Raw genomic sequence first — 24,993 nt, 5'->3', positions numbered from 1 at the left:
GGGGCAGTCAAATACTCATTTACTAAAGCAAGACATTCTTGACTAAATACCATCTCTAGAATAACTCTTATTCCTACCGTCATTTAGTTACTGTTTTTTGTCAGAAACTACTAACACTTAATAATTTTTTAAGTGTAACCCTCCATTTTTAGACCTCAAAAGTCGACCCCAACGATGCAACCAAATTGGAGAGTCAAGGATGGGAATGGACCTAAGAAATCCTATCCATTTCTAGAGTTTGAGTTGTTCCGAATCCTATGATACAACATTCTGAGGACTGCTTAAAGCCAACCAACAGGCGCAACATCAGAATCTCACGGTCTAAATCAATGGAAGAAATCGTAGGACACGTTGATACATATTTTTCACCCACATACTATGAACTCCCTCCCCATTCACCTTGATCTTAACCCTATGAAAATGCTTTCCAAATGGAGCAATCGAGGTATAATCGACACAAAGTGTTGGACAGATCTCACAGTGTGAACTTTCTAGGGACGTGAGAGTTGAAATCGTTATATCGTATATTTGATTTTACAATGAACAACTTCCCCTTATTCACCTTGATATTGACTCATGCAAACACTTTTCAAATGGAGGTCACTTCTAAGGTGACACGAAGTGTCGCATGAACCTCACGATGTGAACTCTTTAGGGACATGAGAATTAAAATCAATATATCGTATATTTGATTTTACTGTGAACAACTTTCCCTATTCACCTTAATCTCGATTCATGCAAACAATTTCTGAATGGAGGTCACTCCCAAAGTGACATGAAGCGTCGCATGAATCTCCATGTAAACTCTTAGGGACGCGAGAGCTAAAAACAACATATCATATATGTTATTAATCTCTCACTGAAGCGTTCTTAACAACATATCATATATGTTACTAAATTACCACTGAAGTGTTTAATAACATATCATATATATTATTAAACTCCCAATGAAGTGTTTTATCATTTGCTTGGATATTATTTTACTCAGGTTTGTTTTGATTAATTGAACAACCTAAGTCTAGGTGTTTATCCAAGTATAACAATTACATTTGGATTTAACCTACGATGTCTAGGTGATAAATCAGTTTTAAAACCTTATACCGTTCACGTGTGCTCATAAAACCAGTTCAAAACGCTCAATTATTCAGCCATAATCCCTAGGTAGGGGGTGTTGTGTAGACCGTCAACTTAAATACCCCTAGCCTTAGACAAGATATATACTAGTTGAGTTTGTAACCAAAAGTTTTATAAGCTAACGTCCTATTTTAACTAATTTAAACAAGTGGTTAACCTACGTGCGCATGCAACTTATCTTTGTTATGGATTTTAAATGTCTAACCCAATTTTATTACAACTTATAAAACTTTAGACATGTTTTGCATGCATTACATATATCAGATATCTCATGATTTAAAATAACACTTATATTAAAACAATTAAAACCATAAACATGTATACTATATATTATAACACCTTATAACATACTTTCAATACATGTAACATGCTTCCTATTGTGGGATTTTAAATCTATATGGTATACTATATGCACATACAAGATTTATTTAATTATAACATATATCACATGTATAAATAATTAAACACAAACTGATATGGTTTAGTTTTAGCATTTTCAAGCAAAATAAGGCCTAAATTATTACATAAATCAGCAAAAGAGGCTCTAAAACCCTTTTGAACAGCCGAACCGACCTGAACCGAACCCAAACCACTTAAACCGATCCTCCAAAGCTTCAAAAGTGGCCAAACCGGACCTCCCAGACCTAAACTGGTTGGATCGATTCATTTGGACCATCGGTTCGAATTTGCATGCGCATTCTGGGCTAGGATGAGCAGCATTGTAACACTCTCACCCCAGCATTGCGATACCACAAGTTCAATGAGTAACGTTGCAATGCTCTAAGGGTACTGTTGCAATGCTGCCTGGCAGTGGTTGCTGCTTCTGATTTCTACTGCTAACCTTCTTCACTTCTTTCATCAATTACATACTAATTTCAACTCTAATGACTCCAATCAAATTATAGACGTTTAAGCACACATTAAGGCCCATCAATCAAGAGTCGATTACAAGAATTACAACATAATTGAAGAGAATTTAATGCCAAAACTCAGGAAAAAAAACATATCAGATCACCATTTTCATTCAACTTATGAAAAACACCCACAAGCTAAAATTAACACGAATTGAGTGCGTAAATCATGCTCTAATACCAATTGTTAGTTTCTATAAATGTGAACCGGAAGAAAACAAAATCATTAAGCACTCTAATTCATAAATTTTAGCTCTAAAGTAAGCATATTCATCAAATGATAAAAGGGTTTCAAACATACTTTTGAAGATTTTCTTCAACAACGAGATTCAGCTGCAATTTTCCCCAGTTCTGGTCGTGAACCACCATTAGAGCTTCCTTACTATTCTCTAGGAGCCTTAGATTGAGTTGTGGGACTCAAAATAAGCTAGAATCAAAGGAAATTTTGTGGAGAAGGACACTAGTTTTTCTGTAGCTGAAGAACTCTTCTTCAGTAAAAGGTTTCAGCAAAATCCACTATGTTGCATAAGCTTTTCCACTCAAAAACTAAGTGTTTAACCAGACAACCCATGCATAGATTCCAGCTCCTCCTTCAAAAATGAGCTGTAATTTGAAGTGCAAAGGTGACTAAGGTGCTTGAAACCCATAGTGGAAAAATCCAACTTTTGGGTTTTTCCAATTTTCCAATTTCCTTTGTATTTTGAAATTGATTTTCAAAAATCAAAACCATTTTTCAAATTTAATTTTACCATTTTTCAAATTTAATTTTTCTTTTTTCATTTTAATTCTTTTAATTAAAACTAAAAATTTATTAATTTTACAAAAATTAATTCAATAATTAATTAAATAATTTAATTAATTCTATTAATTTAATATCAAATATTAAATTAACATATCACCAATTTCATCACCATGGATCCTTATTCATAAAATTAATATTTAGATCTTATTTAAATATTAATCGATTCTTGAATTTCATTTAATTCCATAATTAAACATGTAATTATATCACATATAATTACTAATTCCCTTAATTCAAATTTGAATGATTCAAATTAACTTATCACGTTATTCTATCGCTTATTCCATTTGTGAGCTAGTAGGTGGACCTAATGGACCTACAAATCATGGGCTCCAACGATCCAAGATTAATTGGCTAAACTCTTTACACTGAATTGACCCTCATTCATTAACTATCGAGTCACTCCACTAAAGCCCAGTAGTTGCACTCCCATCACTGTAGATATATTGTGTCCACTTGATATAACCATGATTAGTATGTTAACCTTTCAAAGGTTGTGCGTAATAACGGCATGGTCAATAGCTATTTTACCCCTGAGATTACCTTTTGTTCTTTAAGTTCTAATGATCCTCTAATGAACAATTTGTTTGTGATCCAATCAACAAGCCATATCCTTCTCGGGTCAATGAAAGGGTGGGACCCCTTGTTCAAGACCCAAAGTCAGCACTTAAGGGAACAACCTCTCTACTATCCCTGAAAGCAGGTATGAGTGAATTCCATCTTGCACCCTATGTTCCCAACTATCTACCCTGTCTTATCCCTGAAATGGGAGGCTTATTGGGCCTGCACTGTTGAGTCAACCCTCACCTATGAAAATCTAAGGATAATCTTGAATAAATAGAAGTTCGTAGTTAGCTCAGGACTAAGGTCAAGTTACCTAAGTCATCGCTATGAAATAGTCAGTCTTAAACAGTAAATAATGTTATAAAATAATAATGACTTATTTCTTGGTCTAATCTTATGCAAACTCATTGCACAAGACGCCCCCAATCCTCTGTCACCACATGAACGAATCAAAATCACTTCATTTGTAGCATTTTACAACTCATTATAACAACTACAAAGTGGGCTGCATCCAACAGAGTTATCAGAATAAGGCACCCAACCTTATTCATATACTATAGATCATTTTGACTATTTACTCGAACCTGATCCACCCTTATGGCTCCACATAAAGTTCAAGTACTCATGTAATAGTCATGGATCTTTTAGTTTATTGTATTTATTTCTAAAATGAAATAAGCAATTCATATTCAATAACAACTTTATTGAATCAAAACTTAAATAACAACTTTATTGATTTACAGAATAAGTTATTGTTTACAAACCACGAGGTTTAGGACATAAAACCCAACAATGCGGGCATTGAAGATGAATTTGAGTGCATCATGCTTGAGTTGAGTGGATGGTTGTCCAAACATTCCTCATAGGAACTTCCTGATCTCGCGGGTAGTGAGCATGGGCTCATGCTTCTCGGTCAAGACCGAAGGCTTGGAAAGATGTACACTCGGGCCTTTTCATTTGCCCATACCCAGCGTTTGTATGCCTCTCGTAAAGGAACTCGATTTACAAGATCCATGAACGGAAGCTAATCGTCCGAATCCCATTTTTATTGAAAACAAACGTTTACAATAAACAGTACATATTATGTATCTTAACATAAATTACAGCATGCTTTTAAACTACAAAAAGAGTTCATAAATTATACCTTTGAAGAACTCTTCTTCACGTAAATCTCTCGAACTATCACGAACTACTAGAACAGTCACGAACTCTTCAAACAGTAATAAGAACGAACCAAAAAATGGGAAGACACTACCACTTGGAGACCTCGGTATTCTCAAGGTGAGAACCCAAGAGTGGTGGGCTCTGACTATTTTGGTTAGGAGGGAGTTTAGAAGTTTGGAGAAGGAAGACGATTGAGGAAGAAGAAGACTATCATATAGCAAGATCACTCAATCGTGTAGACAGTGGGCCTACCGTATATGCTCTCTCAATCTATCATATAGATCTTGTGTTTGTTGCAGAGATTCTCAAGGAAAAAGATAAAATCTTATTTTATTTATCCCAATAGCCAAAAAAACCACTGAACCACCCACTAAGGTAGTTAGTATTAATTATTTATATAATTAATAATATAAATAAATATGATAACCAACTTATCATATTATATTTATAACCTATAGTTTTAATATTGCATCATATACAATATAAACTATAGTTTTTTCTCTATTTTATGGCATTTAATATAAATCATATTTATATTAAATTTAACAACTTTGAATCTCATTCATAGAAAATATATTTGAATCACATTCAAATATTTATTCATCTAATTAAACAATAATGTATCAAATACATTATGTCAATTATATCATATATAATTGAATCAATTTAATTATATCTTATATAATTAAATTCCCTCTTATTAATTTGAACAATTCAAATTAACCCAAAAACTGATTCTCAACTAAATTCTTTTAAGCTACTAAGGGAATCTTATGGACCTGTAGCTTGAAGCTTCAACAGTGTGAATAATTAATTAAACTCTTTAATTACATTATCCATCATCTGTTAACTATCGGGCACTCCACTAAAGATAGACAGTTGCACTCTTCGCACTACAAATGTATTTCTATGTCCATTGGATATAACCAATCAACAGTACAATGATCCTTCACAAATTTCTCATAAGTACAGCTAGGCCAAATTACTGTTTTGCCCCTATAGTTATATCTAACTCCTTAAGTACCACTGATTCCTTTAATGAACAATAGATCATAGTCCTACTATGACTAAACCCTTCTCGAGCTAGAAGAGGGTGTGGCGTCACATTGTTTAAGCCCCAGAATCAGCCCTTAAGGGAGCAATTTATCTATTTACCCTTACTACGGGGAAGGAGTGAATTTTGATCTTGTGTCACTGAGTTTTCAGCTCCCCAATCAGACGAATCCCCAAAATGGTAGGCTTGTTAAGTTGGCGATCTGGCCACTCTCACTCATACATATCAAATGACCGCCCTCATAGGCAGGAGTGTACAACTCACTCAGGATTAAGGTCATGTTACCTATGGTCATCCTAGTAAAATAAAAGTCTCTATTATGAACGACATTATATAATGAGACTAAGCATTTCATGGTCCAATCTTATACAAACTTCTTTGTATAGAATATCCTCGCTCGCATGTCTAATACATGAATGATCAGGATCATATCATTTATAGCACTTTACAACATTTGTAACATGTATAAAGTGAGTCATACTTGTAGTGTCACCAGGATAAGGTACCCAGACTTATCCATATACTACAGACCATTTAGGTTATCACTTAAACATGATCCACTTGTATGTCTCCACATACATGTTTAAGTTACAACGATAACCTTGGATGTTAGTTTATTGGTTTATGGTAAATGCAATTAAAATATCACATATTTCATAGATAAAGTGAATAAAACATCATATATATAAATCACTTACAAGTTTGTTCATACAAGGCTTACAAACTATAGGACCCTACGAGATTTAGGGCATCAACCCCAATATCCCGAACGTTTTAGTGGCATTTGAAGCTAGGACTGAAAGACATTTTCCCATCAGGACAAATCATAAGTCATCTAGAACTATATTGATTGTGTTTTTCCATATGATATAATTATCGTCGGGAAATTTGTCGGCGACGAGCATATTAAGACTCATATAAGTCATATTGATAATATTTCTTAAACATACAATTTATTTATATTAGTAATCCATGCATTATCCATTTTGGAAAAATCAATCAAATTTAACAAAATAATTTAATGTACCCTATGTGGCATCTATTTTACAATGATGTTTCAATGAGGCAAGGTAAAAGGCACCATAAGGTGACCAGGTACCCCTTTACTGAAATGAGATTTCGACCAATAAAAAAACAACTCTTTTTTTTGTTATTATTAGTCACCATTGTTCGGTCCATAAATTTTTAATAACTTAACATTTTTGTTGTAAGTGTAAGCCTTCATTTTAGATTATAGAGTTTTGTCACAATGAGCCAACCGTAGGGAAAAACCGATTAGGACAAAAACTAAAACAACCCTATCCGTTTCTGAAATTTGAGTAAAGAGTCGTGCAAATGTCATCCGTAGGAGAACACAAGCAAAGGTGTCTTGAGGTCGAGCATGAAAATTTACTACAAATTAACGAGAGAGACCATGGGATGTGTTCACGCACGTCTCCCTCCACTTATTGTAAACATTCTCTCCATTTAGCTTGGTATTAACCTATACATTCACAACCTATAGGGGGACACAAGTAAAGGTATCTCGAGGTCGAGTATAGGTCTCACAGCATGAACTATGAGGGAGAAACGTGATAGGAACAATGAAGTATCATATACCCTATTTTCCTCTCACGGAGCGTTTTACCTAGGGTTAATTTAACTTAGGAAAAATAAGGCTACTTTGCCTAATAGTAACCCTTATTTTGGATAGCTAAACAATTTTTATTAACATTTATTAAACATTTTAATAAACTTTTTAATCAACAATTGCATACTGGTAACAAATCTATCTAATTCACCTTCCAGATCAATTCCTAGGTAGGGGTGTTCCGTTTCCATGAGCTTAAATATCTCAGCCTAGACAAAACTAGCCTTAGACAAAGGTCCTTTATAGATACATGTGCTACAACTTTAATATTTTATTAAAATATATTAATCCTATTAAATTGATTAAAAGATTAAACTAATTTCTAATCATATTAGAAATATTGTGAACTTAGGTCTATGTGAATCATATTTTAAACTATTTAAAAAATGATTTTAACCTAAGTTTGCATGCAATTCTTTATTATTAATTTTAATTCTAATTTCATTTAATTATAGAAATTATAAAATCAAATGAAATAAATTAAAACCAAACATTGCATCCAAAATCATACTTCAAAAAATTATAACAATTATAAAATTGCCTAAAGAAATGACATGCTTCATGCAATTTTAATTTTATTACTTAACATACATAACATTTATAAAGTAAAGTAATAAAATTAATAATGACATTCATCAAAACATGCTTACTATATATTATATCAATTATTATATAATGATGCATAAAAATGTCATTAATGCATGCACTATATATTATAATATTTATAATATATGATGCATGAGCATGCTATAAAATTATAACATGCAACCATATTATAACATTTATAATACTTATGATGCATAATTAAATGCATAACCTATGATGGAACTTTCTATATGATATACATTATGACAAAATAAAATTAAACCATACATCAAATGAATAACTTAATTAGCAATAAATGGATCGGGATTGGACTTCTAAATAATTAAGTAGCCAAAAAGAGCATAGCTCAACTGACATAAGCTTATATTGTCAATCTTGAGGTCTGAGGTTCGATTCTCTCACCTCACACATTAATTACAATATCTTTCAGGAAAAAAAAAAAAAAAAATTGAACTTCTTCACCCTCGGTAATTGCATCTAGGACACCTTGCCTCAAGTTCCTCTGCCACGGACTAACTTGAATTGTCTGCGTCAAGATCACTGGCATACCGGAACAACAACGGCAATATAAACCTGAATTTGAAATAAAACATATTCACTGGCATATCGAAACAACAACCAACACTAGTGGAGGTTATAAGTTTGCAAATAAATTATAATCATATACTATGACTTCTTAATGGAAAATCTAGCCTCATCGAGAAAATATTACAGAATACAGGAAAGCATACAAAACCAATAAAACAAGTTAAAAATGTAACCTCGGTCAACCATACAAAAAGAGCTTCAATCTAAAATAATTGAGCTTATTGAACAATAACACCACTGAGACCAACACCAAAAGATATTAAACCTAACGACAAACTAAGCCTCTCTAAGATAGTTAAACCTGTCTAAAAATCCTTTTTTATTCTCAAGCCCCTCACCCAAAAAAAAAATAAGAAGAAAAGAAAAGAAAACCACTGGACCTGCACTAACTACAGACCTATTCAAATTGAAAAAGTCTTATGGGCAATAATATATTTATTCATCATCATAATATAATACATTAACATTCAAGTAGTAGTCAGGTAAACCATTTTCTTTAGAAGAACGGTAAAACAAACATAAATCACTTTCCTTGCCTCACAACCATATACATTACACTCGTCCATCATAGACAGAGAGCCAAAACAAGTCTAAAAACATAACTGTTTGTATCAGACAATAATTCCTATAACATGGTAAAACTGAAGGAAGTGCAATTATATGAACCAGAAGAACTCAAAAAGATAGATCTTGCATACTTGGCTGAACTGGTAAGATAGATACAGGACCTGGAACACAGTAAAGTTAACAGAACCTGGAACACAAGAAGACAAATGGTCGAACTCAGAAAGAAAAACATATTTTGAAATGAACATTGAGATAAAGTTCAAGAAAAACAACCACCTTCCATAAGCATCTACAAAAATGAGATATGTTAATAGAATTCATCAAAGAATAACTTTTAGCCTAATATCATTTTTAAAATATACGAAATTTACAAAAATTTGAAAATAAAAACAGTTCTAAATCAGAAAACGATGGAATTTCCAATTTGGAAGCTAGAACAAGAAACCACGAGTTCAAATTTTTCTTGCTAGTTGATTCCTCCCCCTTTTCTCACGATGCAAAAAATGAGCACAATGAAATTATATTGATGGAACATGCAACCAAAATTCCAATTAGAATGATCCTAAAAACAAAGCTAGATAAAATATTCAACAAAAATTATACTTAGACAGCAAATAGTTTTAGACTAAATCATCATATGAATGATTAAAGTCAAACACACATTACCTTACACATCATAAACCCTATCTGATCCTAATAACGGGATCTTTTATTTGGCTCTTCATCTAATACTGAAGCTTGGGCCAAATAACTACAGTTCACTGGAATGAAGATATTGTATTTGAAGAAACAAGCAAAGAAAAGACAGATATAGTAACCGGTATTGATGTTCTACACTTCCTTTGGATTATTTCCAAACAATGATAGATAGACTCAACTAGTTGGTTTTACGAGCTCCACGGTTTTAATTTCCGGACAATGATAGATAACCCAACCTAGAGAGAGAAAATCGATAATGAGGGGGGAAACAAACTAGCGGTGGAAAAAGAGGGGGAAAGAGGGAGAAGGAGAGAGTACTGGTTGGTGGAGGCGTTTTTGGCGGTGTGCGGCAACGTGAATCGTCAGTGTGTTTCTTCGAATCAGCGGTGTGAAGAATCGTTCGACTTTGTTGGTGTGAGGAATCAGCAGTGTGTTTCTTCAAATCGTTCATTCAGTTGTATGTTTCATTCAGCGATGAGGGTTTCAACTGGTGGAGCAGTGTGAACCGATGGACAGGGTTTCAATTGTGAGGGTTATCGTTCGGCTTCATTAGAGATGTCCAATTTCTCCACGATTGGGTGCGGCAGCGCGGGTTGCACGACAAACAGACCTGCACAGAGGCCAGATCTACACCACAACAGACTCTTCACCCACGATCGACGGACGAATGGCAAGGTTTTGGAAGAAAGGAGTGAGAAAGAATAGGGTCTGAAGAGAGAACTGTGAGAATGAGAGGAAAAAGAAAATAGGGGGAGAGTGAGGAGGGAAATGAAAAAAATGCGGGCAAAATAGAAAATGAGAGGATAAATTAAGCAGGTCTTTAATGTCGTTTAAAACTGACATTAAAAGTATCCCTACAATGTCGGTTTAAAACCGACATTAAAGATCCAATTTAAAAAAAAAAAAAAAAAAAACCAATATTATACATCCAATTTCACTTTTTCCAACTGACATTAAAGCCTAAAATTCTTGTAGTGAACTAATTATATCTATATAATTAATTATTAAACAATTCAAATTAATCTAAAATTAATTCTCAGTAATTCCAATTGAGCTACAGAGGGAACCTGATGGACCTGCAGATTGAATCTCCAATGGTACTTAAATAATTAATTAAACTCATTTAATTAAATTATCCAACTTCTATTAAATGTCGGTCACTCCACTAAAGACCGACAACTGCACTCTTCACACTATATATATATTTCTGTGTTCATTGTATATAATCAGTCAATAATGTGATGACTCTTCATAAGTTGCTCGTAATTACAGTGGGGCAAAATTACCGTTTTGCCTTTATAGTTACATCTAACTCTTTAAGTACCACTGATCCCTCTCATGAACAATAATTCATAGTACAACTATGACCAAACCCCTCTCAGGCTAAGAGAGGGTGTGACACCACATTATTCAAATCCCAGAATCAACCCTTAGGGGAGCAATTTATCTACTTACCCCGACATTAGAGTGAGTAAATTTCGTCTTGTGTAGTTGTGTTACCAGTTCCCCAATCAGACGTGTCCCCAAAATGGTAGGCATATTGAGTCGGCGAACTGACCACTCTCACTCATGCAAATCAAAGGACTGCCTTCGTAGACAGGAGTTCACAACTCACTCAGGATTCAGGTTATGTCACCTATGGTCATCCTAGTGAAATGTACATCTCTACTATTACGATGTTATATAATGAGACTATTCATTTCGTGGTCTAGTCTTATACAAACTCTTTTGTATAGAATACCCTCGTTCACATGTCTCTACATGAGTAATCAGAATTAGATCATTTGTAGAACTTTACAACAATCGTAACATCTACAAAGCGGGTGGTATTCATAGTGTCACTAGGATAAGATACTCAGCCTTATCCATCTATTACATACCATTCAGGTTATCACTTAAACACAATCTACCTGTATGTCTCTACATATATGTTTAAGCTACAGAAGATAATGTTGGATATTTGTTTATTGGTTTTGTGGATTAATGATACTAAAAGTCAAATAAAATACCTTACATTTTATTAAATAAATAAACTGTTTGTACAATACAATTACAAACTACAAGACCCACGAGATTTAGGACATCAACCCTAACAGTCTCTATATAAACAATTTGGATTACATCGTTCGCAACAATTATAAAGTATGTTCTATTCATAATGTCACCAGTATAAGGCATCCAACATTATCCATCTATTATAGATCTTTTAGGTTATTACTTGAACATAATCTATTGTTCGTCAACTACATATTGTTTAAGCCACATCCTTGGATTTTTCTTTATTAGAATTGTTTAAGCCACATCCTTGGATTTTTCTTTATTAGATAGAGTTATACAAATCTAAAGCACAAAATAACAAATTATTTTATTAATAATTAATAAATCATTTATTTATTACAAACTATGAGTTTATAGCATTAATCCAACCGATCAAATACTAGAAAAGCCAAGAGACGGATTAGAGGCCCCACTAGTGCCACATAATATAAAAATTTTAATAAATTCAGTGCATGTGATAATGCTATGTTATATATAGTACAAATTATTTAAATTTAAAAAAAAAAAAACAAATAAACAAAAACACTTTCTGGATTTGTTTCATTTACTTTTTCAAGAAATAAGACAAATTAAAATAATAACCAAATATATTCTTATTTAGGTTATAAAAAAACTAGCGAACAAAAAATAAGAAACGAAAAATATGAAAAAGAAACACTATAAAAATAAATAAATAAATAATTTTAAGGATTTGTTTTTCTCATTGATTTTATCATAAGATTTCATAGAAATATTTTATATTCTTGTTTGTTTCACATCATTTAATTTTTAGAAATTTAGGATATTATTATAAAAAAAAATTAAAACTCATCTTACATGAATTTTTTAGAGATCAACGGTAAAAACATAACCTAATAAAATTAATAAATTTGACATGAGTTAATATTACTATTAATTTTAACAATTTGTTAAATATAAATATATTATTGAGACTTAGTATATTTCAACTAATATTATATTTAATTATTTAATATAGATTTTTTTTAATGGCTAATATTCTAATTAATTTATATTTAATTATTTACTTTTTAGTAATTTTCATTTATGTTTATTTTAAGTGATTAAATAATATAATTTAACAATATATTAAACAACGTTAAATTTATTTTATGACTACATTAAATGTTCTCTTACATCAATTAAGTAGTTGTTTAATTTTAGTTTCTATATACAAGATTTGTAAATCAAACACATACATTTGACTTCCAGACATTATCCTGCATATCAAAATACAAACATTAATTATTTTAAATATGTAAATCTCAAATATTTAATATCTATATCTATAACCATGAAACAATATTTGTGAGCCAAACACACCTAAATGTTATGGTTAAAACTAACTTGGTTGTGTTGTGGGAAATCTAGACAGATAATATCTCAAACTATTGATATAGAATTTTATTATGAGAACATTGCAAGCAATTTTTAACAAATGGAGAGAAAAGGTATGTGGAAATACTTTCTTATTACTTTCACTTATCATATTTACATACTTCAAGTTCCTTTTATAGAAGAACTTGTTAGTTTGCTTGACTAACTAACAGCTGGAAAATACAAACAAACTCAAACAGAATCTTAACTGTTGTAACAAATAAATTGTTATAACAGAATGTAACAAATAAATTGTTGTAACTAATAAACAGAATGTAACTATTTTACTGTTGATACTCCCCCTCAAGTTGGACGAAGAATGTCAATGATGCCCAACTTGGATACTAGTTTAGACAAAACAGATGTAGGCAATGCTTTAGTGAACATGTCTGCGAGTTATTGACTAGATTGGATAGGGAGAACCTTAAGGAACCCATCAGCTATCTTGTCCCGAACAAAATGACAATCAATTTCTATGTGTTTTGTCCTCTCATGAAACATTGGATTAGAGGCAATGGCATAGCAGCTTGATTGTCACAGAATACAGTAGTGGGCATTAGGATCTTAACCTGAAGATCTTTGAGGAGTTGAGAGATCCACATTAATTCACTAGTAACTGAGGCTAGTGCCATGTACTCCGCTTCTGCAGAAGATCTAGAAACGGTGGCTTGTTTCTTTGATTTCCATGATATGATAGATGCCCCTAGGAATATGCAAAAACCAATAATAGATCTTCTAGTATCAGGACATGATCCCCAATCAGCATCCACAAAGGCTTTTAAATGAAAGGAAGTGATAGGGCTGATTAAAATGCCTTGTCTAGGAGACCGTTTTAGGTACCTGAGTAAGTGATAAGTGGCATTGAAGTGAGCTTTAGTGGGGCTGTGGATAAATTGGCTTAGCCAATGAACAACAAAGCATATGTCTGGCCGAGATATTTGAAGATATATAAGTCTGCCAATCAGTCTCCTATAACATGTGATGGCATCTGCCTTTAGAAGCTCTCCTTCATTCTTTGATAGTTTCAAATTGGGATCCATAGGAGTTATAGCTGGTTTAGCTTCAAGAAATCCAGTATCCTCAAGTATTTGAAGGCAATATTTTCTTTGGGAAATCATGATCCCTTGTTGAGATTTGGATAATTCTAATCCCAGAAAATATTTCGCATGGCCTAAATCCTTGAGTTTGAAATGTCTTTTGAGGACTTCTTTGACTGAGCTGATTATTTGAGGAAATGGTCCGGTTAGTAATATATCATCTACATATACCAACAATGCTACAAAATCATGTCCATGTTCTCGGGTAAAAAGAGAATAATCAGACTTGGATTGATGAAAGCCATGTGAAGATAGAGTAGTTGTAAACTTGAGAAACCATTGTCTCGAGGCTTGTTTCAGCCCATGTATAGATTTGTTAAGTTTGCAGGCTAGTTTCTCACCTTTCCGTGGTACTTGTGAGGTTTGATAACCCAATGGCAAAGACATATGCACTTCTTCAAACAAATCACCATTTAGGAAGGCATTATTGATGTCCATTAGAGTGAGTGACCAATTGTAGGATGCAGCAAGGGCGAAGAAGACTTTAACAGTGACAATTTTGGTGACAGGTGAGAAGGTGTCTGAGAAATCTATTTCTTCTTGTTGATTGTAGCCTTTTGCTACAAGTCTCGCCTTATATCTGTCAACTGTTCCATCTTGTTTGTACTTGACTTTGTAAACCCATTTACTGCCTACGGTATGATGATTCTTTGGAAAAGATACAATAGTCCATGTATTAGTTCGTTCCATGGCTTCTATTTCCTCTGTCATAGCCTTCTTCCAAATCTGGTGGTTCGCGGCTTGGTGGTAATAAGTGGGTTCATAGATGGAAGTGACATTTAGGATGTATGTCTTATGGTTTTGGTTGTAAGTATTATATGAGAGGTATTTGTGAAGAGGAAAGGGTGATTTTCTGTGGGATGTGAGGTTACAGTGAAAGTCTTTTAGGTAGGAGGGTGGGTAATGTGCTCTCGATGACCTTCTTGGGGCTGTGGGAATGGTTGTTTGGGTGGTATGATTGGTTTCTTCTGATGTTTCAATATGAGGTTGTGAATCATCAATACTGTGGTTATCCTCACATAAGCGTTCTAAGGTATTAACAACAAGATTTTTAGTAATACCTTTGTTTTCAAAGTGATCAAATAGTGGGCTTGGTATGACGAACTGGTCAATAAAATCATGTGAAATGGGCTTGTTGTCTTCTTTGACAGACTGGAATGGGAACCTTTCTTCAAAGAATAAGACATCCCTGGAGATAAAAAATGTCATTTTAGTCATATCATATAACTTATAGCCCTTTATACCTGATGGATATCCCATGAAGACACATGGTCTTGCTCTTGGATCGAATTTAGACCTGTTGACTGTTGGTGTAGAAGCATAGGCAAGGCATCCAAATGTCTTTATGAAGCCATAGTCAACAGTTTTGTTAAACAGAACAGCATAGGGAGTGTTGTTGGATAGTAAAACCATAGGTGTTCTGTTGATTAAGTATGCTGCAGTGAGGACGCATTCTCCCCAAAAAGTGAGAGGAACATTGGACTGAAACATTAGGGCTCTTGCAACGTTGAGGAGATGTTGATGTTTCCTTTCAACCACTGAATTCTGTTGAGGAGTATATGCACAGGAGAACTGATGAGTAGTTCCTATTTTGGCAAAAAATTCTCTGAAATTTAATTCAGGAGCATTATCAGAACGAAAACTTTTGATTTTCTTTGAGAATTGAGTCTCAACAAGTTTGAAGAAATTGGGAATGATTTGTAGAATGTCACTTTTATTTTTCAAGAGATGTATCCATGTGTACCTTGATTTATCATCAACAATGGTGGCAAAATAAGTGTGACCTGCATGTGTTCGAGTTTTAATGGGACCCCATATATCACAGTGCACAAGGTCGAAAATATTCTCAGCAACATTATTTAAGGCAGGAAATGAAAGACGCTTCTGTTTAGCTAAAGACAAATGTGACAGAATTGTTTACAATTTGAGAAATCAGAAATCTCTATAATCTTTGACAATTCTTTTATTCTACTAATAGAGGGGTGTCTCATACGATTATGCCAAATAGTTGCAGAAGCTTTACACAAAAACACAGCAGATCCAATAAGCCAGTCAGCAGATTCAATAGACAAGTCTTTATTCTTTTCATCATTTACTTTGAGTAAGTATAGGTTACTGATTAGTTCAGCCCTCCCAATCGTTCTCGAAACTGACTTGTCCTGAATGATACAATTGGTGTTAGTAAAGGATATAGAATATCTTCCATCCTTAAGTAAAGCATTCACTGATAGCAGGTTGTATTTGAAATTAGGAATGTATAGAACATCCTTCAATATCAACTGTTTTGCTATTAGAATGTCCCCTACATACTCAACCTTCAAATGAGCTTTAGTTGGTAGTATAATTGACATATTTTGAGTGTTGTGTAGTTCTTTAAACATAGATTTATCACGGCATATATGAGAAGAGGATCCAGAATCAATGATCCAACAAGAATCGATGAGTGAAGTAGAAAGACATGTACCTGCTATGTGGGTAGTATCTGTCTTAGGGATCTCATCAATTTGTTGAGTATTCAAGTGTGTTTGCAGCATTTTCAAGAGTTGTGAGTATTGGTCATTATTCAGGCTGGCAAAGAAGGCAGACTGATTGCTCTTAGGAGCTTCTAATGGCTTTTCATTACTAGTTTACATAGAGTTCTGCGACCTTTGTTGATGGACTGAATTGTTATTTGCTAGTCTATGCCCTGGTGGATAACCATGTAGTCTATAACATTTGTCAGAAATATGACCTCTATATCCACAGTTAGTGCATACTGGCCGAGTATCTTTCTTCTTAGATTTCTCAGATGTAAACCTTTTCTCAGCATTAGCCATTAGAGTTATACTTTCAATTGTAGGTGTGGATCCAATGGATCTTTACCTTTCTTCTTGGATAATAAGAGAGAATACCTTATTTATTGTTGGCAGAGGGTCGATCAATAGAATTTGTGCTCTGATTTGTGCATATGACTCGTTTAAGCCCATAAGGAATGTCATTACAAATTTTGCATTCAAGAATTCTATCATCTTCTTTGACCCTTGACAAGTACATTCATCCATTGGTCTGTATTCAACAAGTTCTTGCCATATTGTAGTGATTTTTGCGTAATATACTTCCACTGAAAGGTTTCCTTGAGTAGTAATTACAAGATCCTTTCTCAACTGGTATATATGTGGCCCATTGGACTGATGGTACCTTTCTTTTAATTCATCCCATATCTCTTTGACGCTTCCCCTGTAAACTAAGCTGGCAGCAATTTCTTTTGAGACTAAGTTGATAATCCATGAGGTTATCACATCATTATTACATCTCCATGTTGATTGTAAGCTTCCTTCTGATGGTTTTTCAATCGTTCCAGTAATAAAACCAATCTTATTCTTCCCTGATAATGCAAGTTTCATTACTCTGCTCCATGAAGAGTAGTTGCTTGATCCTGCAAGTGGTGTAGATACCAGATTGGTGATTGAGATGATTGAATGATGAAGGATGAAGGGATTCATTTGGGCATCGAGTTCCGAAGAGTTGCCGGACGTTGAATTCTCTGATGTCGTCATGATAGGACTGCACGAGGGTAATGGCATTCGGATGGGTTTTTAATTTTCTCTCTTGCGGAAATGCTCTGATACCATAACAAATGGAGAGAAAGGTATTTGGAAATACTTTCTTATTACTTTCACTTATCGTATTTACATACTTCAAGTTCCTTTTATAGAAGAACTTGTTAGTTTACTTGACTAACTAACAGCTGGAAAATAAAAACAAACTCAAACAGAATCAAACTCAAACAGAATCTTAACTGTTGTAACAAATAAATTGTTATAACAGAATGTAACAAATAAATTGTTGTAACTAACAAACAGAATGTAACTGTTTTACTGTTGATAATTTTTACTTTGTTGTGCCCTTTTTAAGAAATGGCTATGGTTTTCTTTCTTTCTTTTCTTTTTCTTTTTGAATAAGAAGAAATGGCTATGATTGGCATAATATATATAGTTCATATTATATATTTAGTTGATATTGAATGATTTTTTCTTTCTTATTTACTTTTCAAAATTATCACTCTTAATAATATGTGGAAAAAAAAATAGTACAACAATTACAAGTATGAGGGAAACCTTCGATCTTTAGAGAAGAAAATCATGTTAATTTACCATTGAGCTAAACTCACTTTGACAACTTAAATTTATATATCATTCATGTAGTTGTGGTAGTAGATTTGCAACGTGATCCATTGACTTATATAATAAGTGATTTCAATTGTTATATGTAACTTATTCCTAGCCATCCTCCCCAATCAACCATAGTTGTACTGAAGAAATTGTGACTCAAATACCTCAGCTACTTTTTTGTTTATAACTAACTTTATCTTGTAACGGTCAGTTAGTATATGTTATAAATACCTCTGATTAGAAAATAAAACAAATAGTTAAGTTCATCATTTTCATTTTTCTATAAACAAACAAGTTGTACACAATCTTTTAAGTGAAAAAGAACCTGAATCTTCTCGTGGACGTAGGCATCTTGGCCGAACCACGTAAACCTGTGTGTTTCTTCTTCTTGTCTTTATCTTCTTTGTTCGATCAACTGTAATTTTCCTGCAAATCGCGCGCAAAACAATCTTGCTTTCTCAAATCGTATCAAATTCTAGAGTATCGAGTTGAATCGTGCATTGTTTTCGTCTATCAAATAGCTTCGAGTTAGTCTTTTTCTGCCTTCGAGTCGCACCGAGTAAAGATCAAAACTCATCGAGTAAGATCGAGTATCGTCAGCATTAATCGAGTTTTATCGAGGATTGAATAGAAACTCATCAAGAATAAAAGGTAATTCGCATCGAGTATCGAGTAGAAACCTATCGAGCAATGAGTATCTAGTATCGAGGATTTGACAGAGTCTTTGTAGTCATTTCTTCATCTTCTCAATATTGATCCGAAGTAATTGGGCCTAGAGAAGATTGAATAACCCTCCATGTACCCTACATAAAATGAACTATGATACCTTATTCCTTATCCCATTCTGCTCCTTTTACTAATTAATTGTTATCGCTTTATTGAAAATACATTTGATGTGGAAACTTTAAACCATTGGCTTGTGGATTTGCATTGAGAATGTCTATCATATGCACTTCTTAATCACAATTTAAAGGAAACAATTTAATTGGCCTTCATTAAAAAAAATATTTGAATAATAAAATTGCTTGAATTGAAATAGATAAGGTACAACATATAGATATATTATTCACTTTTAGAGCTAAACTAATTTAAATTTACATTTGAAAAGACAAGGGTAAACCATTGGCTTTGTGGATCTCCTTGGCATTGAGAATCATCCAGACACATGCACTTGTTAGTCACAATTTGATGGGAATGAGAAACGCTTTGCAAGCACAAGGCTTGTCCTTGTTTATCAACGGTGGCTAGTTGAAGCTTGGCATTTGAAGCATATTTCCAAACACTTTGTTGGCTCGAGCAGTCTTTAGAGAGAATTGGAGGGAGCCCTTCTCCAAGGGCTTTCAAACACAACAAAGAGTCTACCAACTTAATTGGAGCACCATCTTCTTTATGGTTCCAACGATTAGAGGTCTTACAACTACTGACTCTTAATTGGTACTTTTTGTCCATCCGCACACATTCACCACTAAGAGAATGGTACATTATGAATGATGCTGTGAGATTTGAACTTGGATCTATATTAAAAGAACAACCAATTTGATTTTTATTGAAAAAGTAAACTCTAAAAAATGGGTAGAAACTAATCTTCTTCTTAAAACATGAACGAAAAATAATTCAATAAAATAAGCGTAGAAAATAAGCATAATAATTTAAAAGTTATACCTTGAAGTTTGGTTTGCATAAGCTGAAACCTCTGAAGGAATTTAGGGTTTTTGGCATGTCTAAAATTGAAATCTGAGACACCAAAGGATTCCTCAGCATTTTTTACACCTTCCCTATAGTAGTAACTACCTTGTAATGCCCATAGGCCCCAATCAAAATCATTCTCAACAAGATAAGTAAAAAAGCAACTCAAATAACGATTTTGGCCGTCATTTTTGCCTGTTTGGTCGATCCCAAATTCACTTACGAATAGTGGCGTTGGGTTTTGTCCTCTCACAAGAAACCCAGCTCGATCTTCAAATCCTTGGTTGACATTAGCACAAAATGTGTTTAGCGGTTTCGATGTCCATGAATCACTCATGTTGTTTGTAAAAGAGTACAAGTGAGCTTCAAATACAAGTTTGTTGTTCAAGTTGAAGCCCAATGACCTATTCTTCAAGAAGCTTAGATCGGTGTCGTAGCTTAGTCCAGAAATCACTACTAAAGCATCTGGGTTATTTTGGTGAATAAGCTTAGCTCCTTGGCTCATATATTGAAACCACATCTCCACGTTTTGGTTTGGTCCTCGTGGTTCATTTCTTAGACTCATCGCCACCACCTTTGGCATACATATAATTATCAAGCAAATGGTTAAAATATCATATAAACAATGATAAATTATTAGCTGAATTTCTAATTATTTGGTCATTATATTTTGAAGTTTTGAGTTTATTTTGATCTCTAATACTACATTGTTCAAATTCAGTTTTTATACTTTGAATAAATTCTAATTACGACTTTTAATATATGATTAACATTTTTTAGATAAATAGTCTCTTCCCTCTATAAATTTTGTAAGTGTATATATAAGGACTATATTTACATATTTAGAAGTATAGAAATTAAAATCAAATGAGGAGAAGAGTATCGTGACCAATATTTTAATCTAAATTTTATAATTAAATGTCTATGTGAAATATAGGGTTGGCTTCTGTTTATATTCATATAGTTTCAAGGGTTTGTTTTTAACACCTTTCACGCTTCATTGGCTTCTCCAAAAATTGGTAATATAATATTTTTTTAATCAGTAAATTGATATTTAAATTCAAAACATTACAATTTTATTACAACTAAGGTGCAGCTTAATTTGATTTACGTTGGTGTTTGTACTGTAATGAACAAAATAAATGGATTTTATTTGTAATGCATTAATGTAGGGTTTGAAACTCATGGAAGAAAACAAATGTTTTTTAGAAAATAAACTTAATAGATTTTTGTTAATTTAACAATAAAACAACTAAAAAAATATATAAATAAATAAATAAAACATACTTGAAATTTACTTTTTAGACTTTGAGCTGCTAAACTGATTCCTTGTAGCCATTCTTGAGGATCGAAATAGCGATCTCCAAAGAAGCCATTGCCGTCATCATTATTACAGCACCATCGTGGCTGACTTATATGATTATCAGAAACTACCATGACTCCATGTACAGCAAGTGAATCAACCACAGCTTTGTAAGCCTCAATGAGTGTCATGTTCAATATAGAAGGATTGTTTCGGGCTATGCCTGCCATGGCTTCTTTCAAATCAAAATTTTCAAAGGACTGTTGAACAGTTAAATTGGCATAGCGTGTGAACATGTGGATCGAGTATGTCAAACGCACACAATTAAACCGTAGTTTTGCCACCAAGACTGCGATATCATCAAGTGGCCTGAGATGAAGACCCTCCGCCAACATGACTTGCATGTGTCCTGGCCAATTTACGCACATCAACTTCATGCGTTGGCCAGTTGCAGCATCAACAATCCATCTTCCGTTGGTTGAAAGAGGCAAAGAATATGCCTTAAAAGTTAGCAACACAAAAATACAAACTAAAGCAATATTTTTCCATTGATGTTTTGTCATTTTGGCCTCTTTTGGAAATTGAATGATGCTACAAAAGAGACTTCTTTCAATATTTATAGAAGGCATCATACTATATAAAAATCAAAATAGCTAGCTGGGATAAGAACTTGTAACAAAGAAATTATGAAGTTTTGTAACTGAAATTTGGTTTAAATTCTAAATTAAAGGATGAAGTAAGTTTACCTGTGTTTTTTTAGTATGAGTTTGTATGGTATGTGATTTTTCTATGTTCCTTGTAGGACCATTAATAAATGGATCGCCAAGTCTTTCTTTTCCCTTTTCCCCTTCTATAGAATTGGTCAATCGAAAGCCCAAGTGTTTGTTTTTCTGCTTCCTCTTTTAGTCTTTCAATATTTTGCTTTTTTATTTGATTTTTTTAATTAGGTTTATCTCTTCCCAACTTCTTTACGATGAGTTTCATTTTTTTTCCTAAGAACCATTTGAAATTATAGTCAAATTTTAAAAGTAAAAACAAAATTTTTTTAAAAACTATTTTCTTTTTCCTTTTTTAAGTAAATATGCCCAAATAAATATTCCTAATTTAGTATCGAAATAATGAACAGAATATTATCTACGGTAAGATAGTGATTTTGGATTACAAAAATAACAAAAGGGTTTTTCTTTTATAATAATAATAATAAAGGAAATGTTGAAAATTGTATATTTTCAAACCCCCTAATAAATAATTATAGTCGGATATATCAAAAAATTACTTTGTTGTGTACTTCAAAAGGTTTTTACTTTATTTACACAGTCTATAATATACTCTTTTTATTTTTCGTCAGTTGATTTTCATATAGATGTAGAAATTTTTGGGATCTATAAAGATGGGACATAATAACTAAAACTAGAAATATTATTATTAACATAATAATCTTGGCAGTTACAAAATTTCATGCTTTTTCATGCCAAAATCCCTAAAAAAAATTATTAAATAACAAAACTAAATCTCTAGAACGATAACTAAACTCCTACTTACCTTCCTTTATTCCTTAAAAAAAATCTAAATTTCTAGTTAAATCTAATTAATAAACTAAGCAACATTTGTTGGAACAAGTTTGAACCATTGGCTCTGAGGATCGTCAAAGCAATTCAACTCATCTTTAAGGCAAATGCATTTCTTCACAACAATTTTACTATCAGATTTCTTCTCTAAACAAAAGTTTTCTCCACCACTTTTGGTGGCCAATTGAAGCTTAGCCTTTGAAGCCACCGTCCATATGCTTCCGTCACCGGAGCAATCAGCAGAGACTACTGGCGGTTTCCCATCTCCGACCGACTTCAAACACAATCCTTCAGACAACTGAAGGAGACTTCCATCTCCACTGTGACTCCATCGTGTCGGCGTCAAGCAATCACCAAGTACAATCCCTCCTTCGTTATCTGATCTGACACATTGCCCTGATACTGGATGTAACATTATGTACAACATTGGTTCATTCGAATTTGGATCTGCAAAATAAGAAAATGATGGGTGTAATCCAAAATATACCAAAATAAAAATAAATAACTAGGGTTAGGAAACCAAACCCAGGACCTTCCGGAACAAACCTAGGTTGATTCGTTTGGCAAGTTGAAGCATCTGTTTGAGTTGAGGGTTTCGATCTTTAGTCCAAGAGCTATCCATGACACCAAAAGTTTCCTCAGCATTTTCTTGGCCTTGCCTATACATATAGGTTCCTTGGAAAGCCCATAAAGCCCAATCAAGATCCTTACCAATGATACGAGCCAAAAAGCAACTCATGAACCTATTCTGAGCCTCGTTGGCACCTCCTTGATTGTACCCAAATTCACTAAGCCACAATGGATATGGATTCTCCATGTCCACCACAAATCCAGCTTCTCTCTCGAATCTCTCCATCACATGGTCGCACGCTACGTTTAATGGCTTCTCCAAAAACTTGCTTTCGGGTTCCTCACTGAAGGAGTATAGATGTGCTTCCAACACTACTTTGTTGTTTAAGTTGTACCCTAGTGGCTTTTTCTTTAGGAAGCTTAGATCGTTATCGTAGTTTATACCCGAAATCATTACTAGGAGATTAGGGTTTTCTCTATGGATCAAGTGGCTTCCTTTCCTTACGTATTTGTACCACTTATCCATGTTTGTAAATGGCCCTCGGAGTTCATTTCTTAGGCTCATTCCTATCACCTATACACATAAAAATGAAAGAAGTTAGAATATAATGTAAACACATGGTATTAAATTTCTATGACATAAGTTGACCTAAAAAGAATAGTAATTAAAAAAAAGAAATCACTTGAGGATGCCAACTATAATGTCTAGCAACATAAGTCAAGCCTCGAAGCCATTCGACAGTGTGAAAATGGCGGTCTCCAAAGAAGCCATTGCCATCGTCAAGAGAACAGCACCATCTCGGCTGGCTAATGTGGTTGTCCAAAACAATCATGAGGCCGGCATTGCCCAAGCCATCAATGACAGTTTTGAATGCATGAGCAACGGTCATGTTCAACATCTCAAGGTTGTGTGTCTGGACTCCGCTTTTGACATTTTTGATGTCAAGATTATCTAAGACATCAACAATGGTCATTTGGGAATAACGAGTAAACATGTGTATCGACCATGTCAACCGCACACAGTTAAAATCGCGGCTGATGATATCATTGGCCAAGTCATTCAATGGTCGTTTGTCAAGGCCTTGTGTCAACATGGACTGTCCATGAGACACCAAATTGACACAACTCAGCTTCACACGTTGGCCAGTTTGAGAGTCCACAATCCATCTTCCTCTTGTGGAGAGAGTTAAAGATTGAGAAAGAGGCAACAAAGAGAAGAAAACTAAAGAAATTAAAGAGAAAGCTTTAGCCATTTTCGAAAAATGAGATGAATGGGAATGAAGGCTGTTACAATTTATAGGGTTTACGAAGAGAAGGATTTCGGTTTGAAAGGAAATTTTATACGGTTTATCTGTTTAGATTTTCTTCCATTTTTCTAATATTTAAGGGAATTTATTATAAAACTTTGGCTGATTTTTAGATTTTGTTTTGATGCTTTCTATTTGGTTTCTGTTATATACTTTGACC

The 24,993-nt window shown here is 33.6% G+C and overlaps 1 long non-coding RNA gene and 2 pseudogenes across 3 annotated transcripts; all 3 read right to left on the bottom strand.

The window, feature by feature from the left end:
- Positions 1-8,150: 8,150 nt before the first annotated feature.
- Positions 8,151-10,509, bottom strand: LOC150031710 (uncharacterized). 3 transcript variants are annotated; one of them, XR_016524998.1, is made up of 4 exons: positions 10,038-10,506; positions 9,899-9,955; positions 9,152-9,207; positions 8,151-8,438 (listed from the first exon to the last, which is right to left on the bottom strand). It is a non-coding gene; the product is annotated as an uncharacterized LOC150031710 (long non-coding RNA). The 3 variants fall into 3 exon arrangements; XR_016525000.1 differs by having other exon boundaries at positions 9,687-9,955; positions 10,038-10,500; XR_016524999.1 differs by lacking the exon at positions 9,899-9,955 and having other exon boundaries at positions 10,038-10,509.
- An 8,973-nt stretch (positions 10,510-19,482) lies between these two features.
- On the bottom strand, positions 19,483-21,951 carry LOC120067002 (glycosyl hydrolase 5 family protein pseudogene; annotated as a pseudogene).
- Positions 21,952-22,984: 1,033 nt separating this feature from the next.
- On the bottom strand, positions 22,985-24,779 carry LOC120092906 (glycosyl hydrolase 5 family protein pseudogene; annotated as a pseudogene).
- Positions 24,780-24,993: the final 214 nt, after the last annotated feature.

This window comes from Benincasa hispida, chromosome 12 (assembly GCF_027475165.1).
Source record: "Benincasa hispida cultivar pf3 chromosome 12, pf3_genome.v1.1, whole genome shotgun sequence".
NCBI lineage: Eukaryota > Viridiplantae > Streptophyta > Magnoliopsida > Cucurbitales > Cucurbitaceae > Benincasa > Benincasa hispida.
This window is presented reverse-complemented; position numbering and strand designations above follow the sequence as displayed.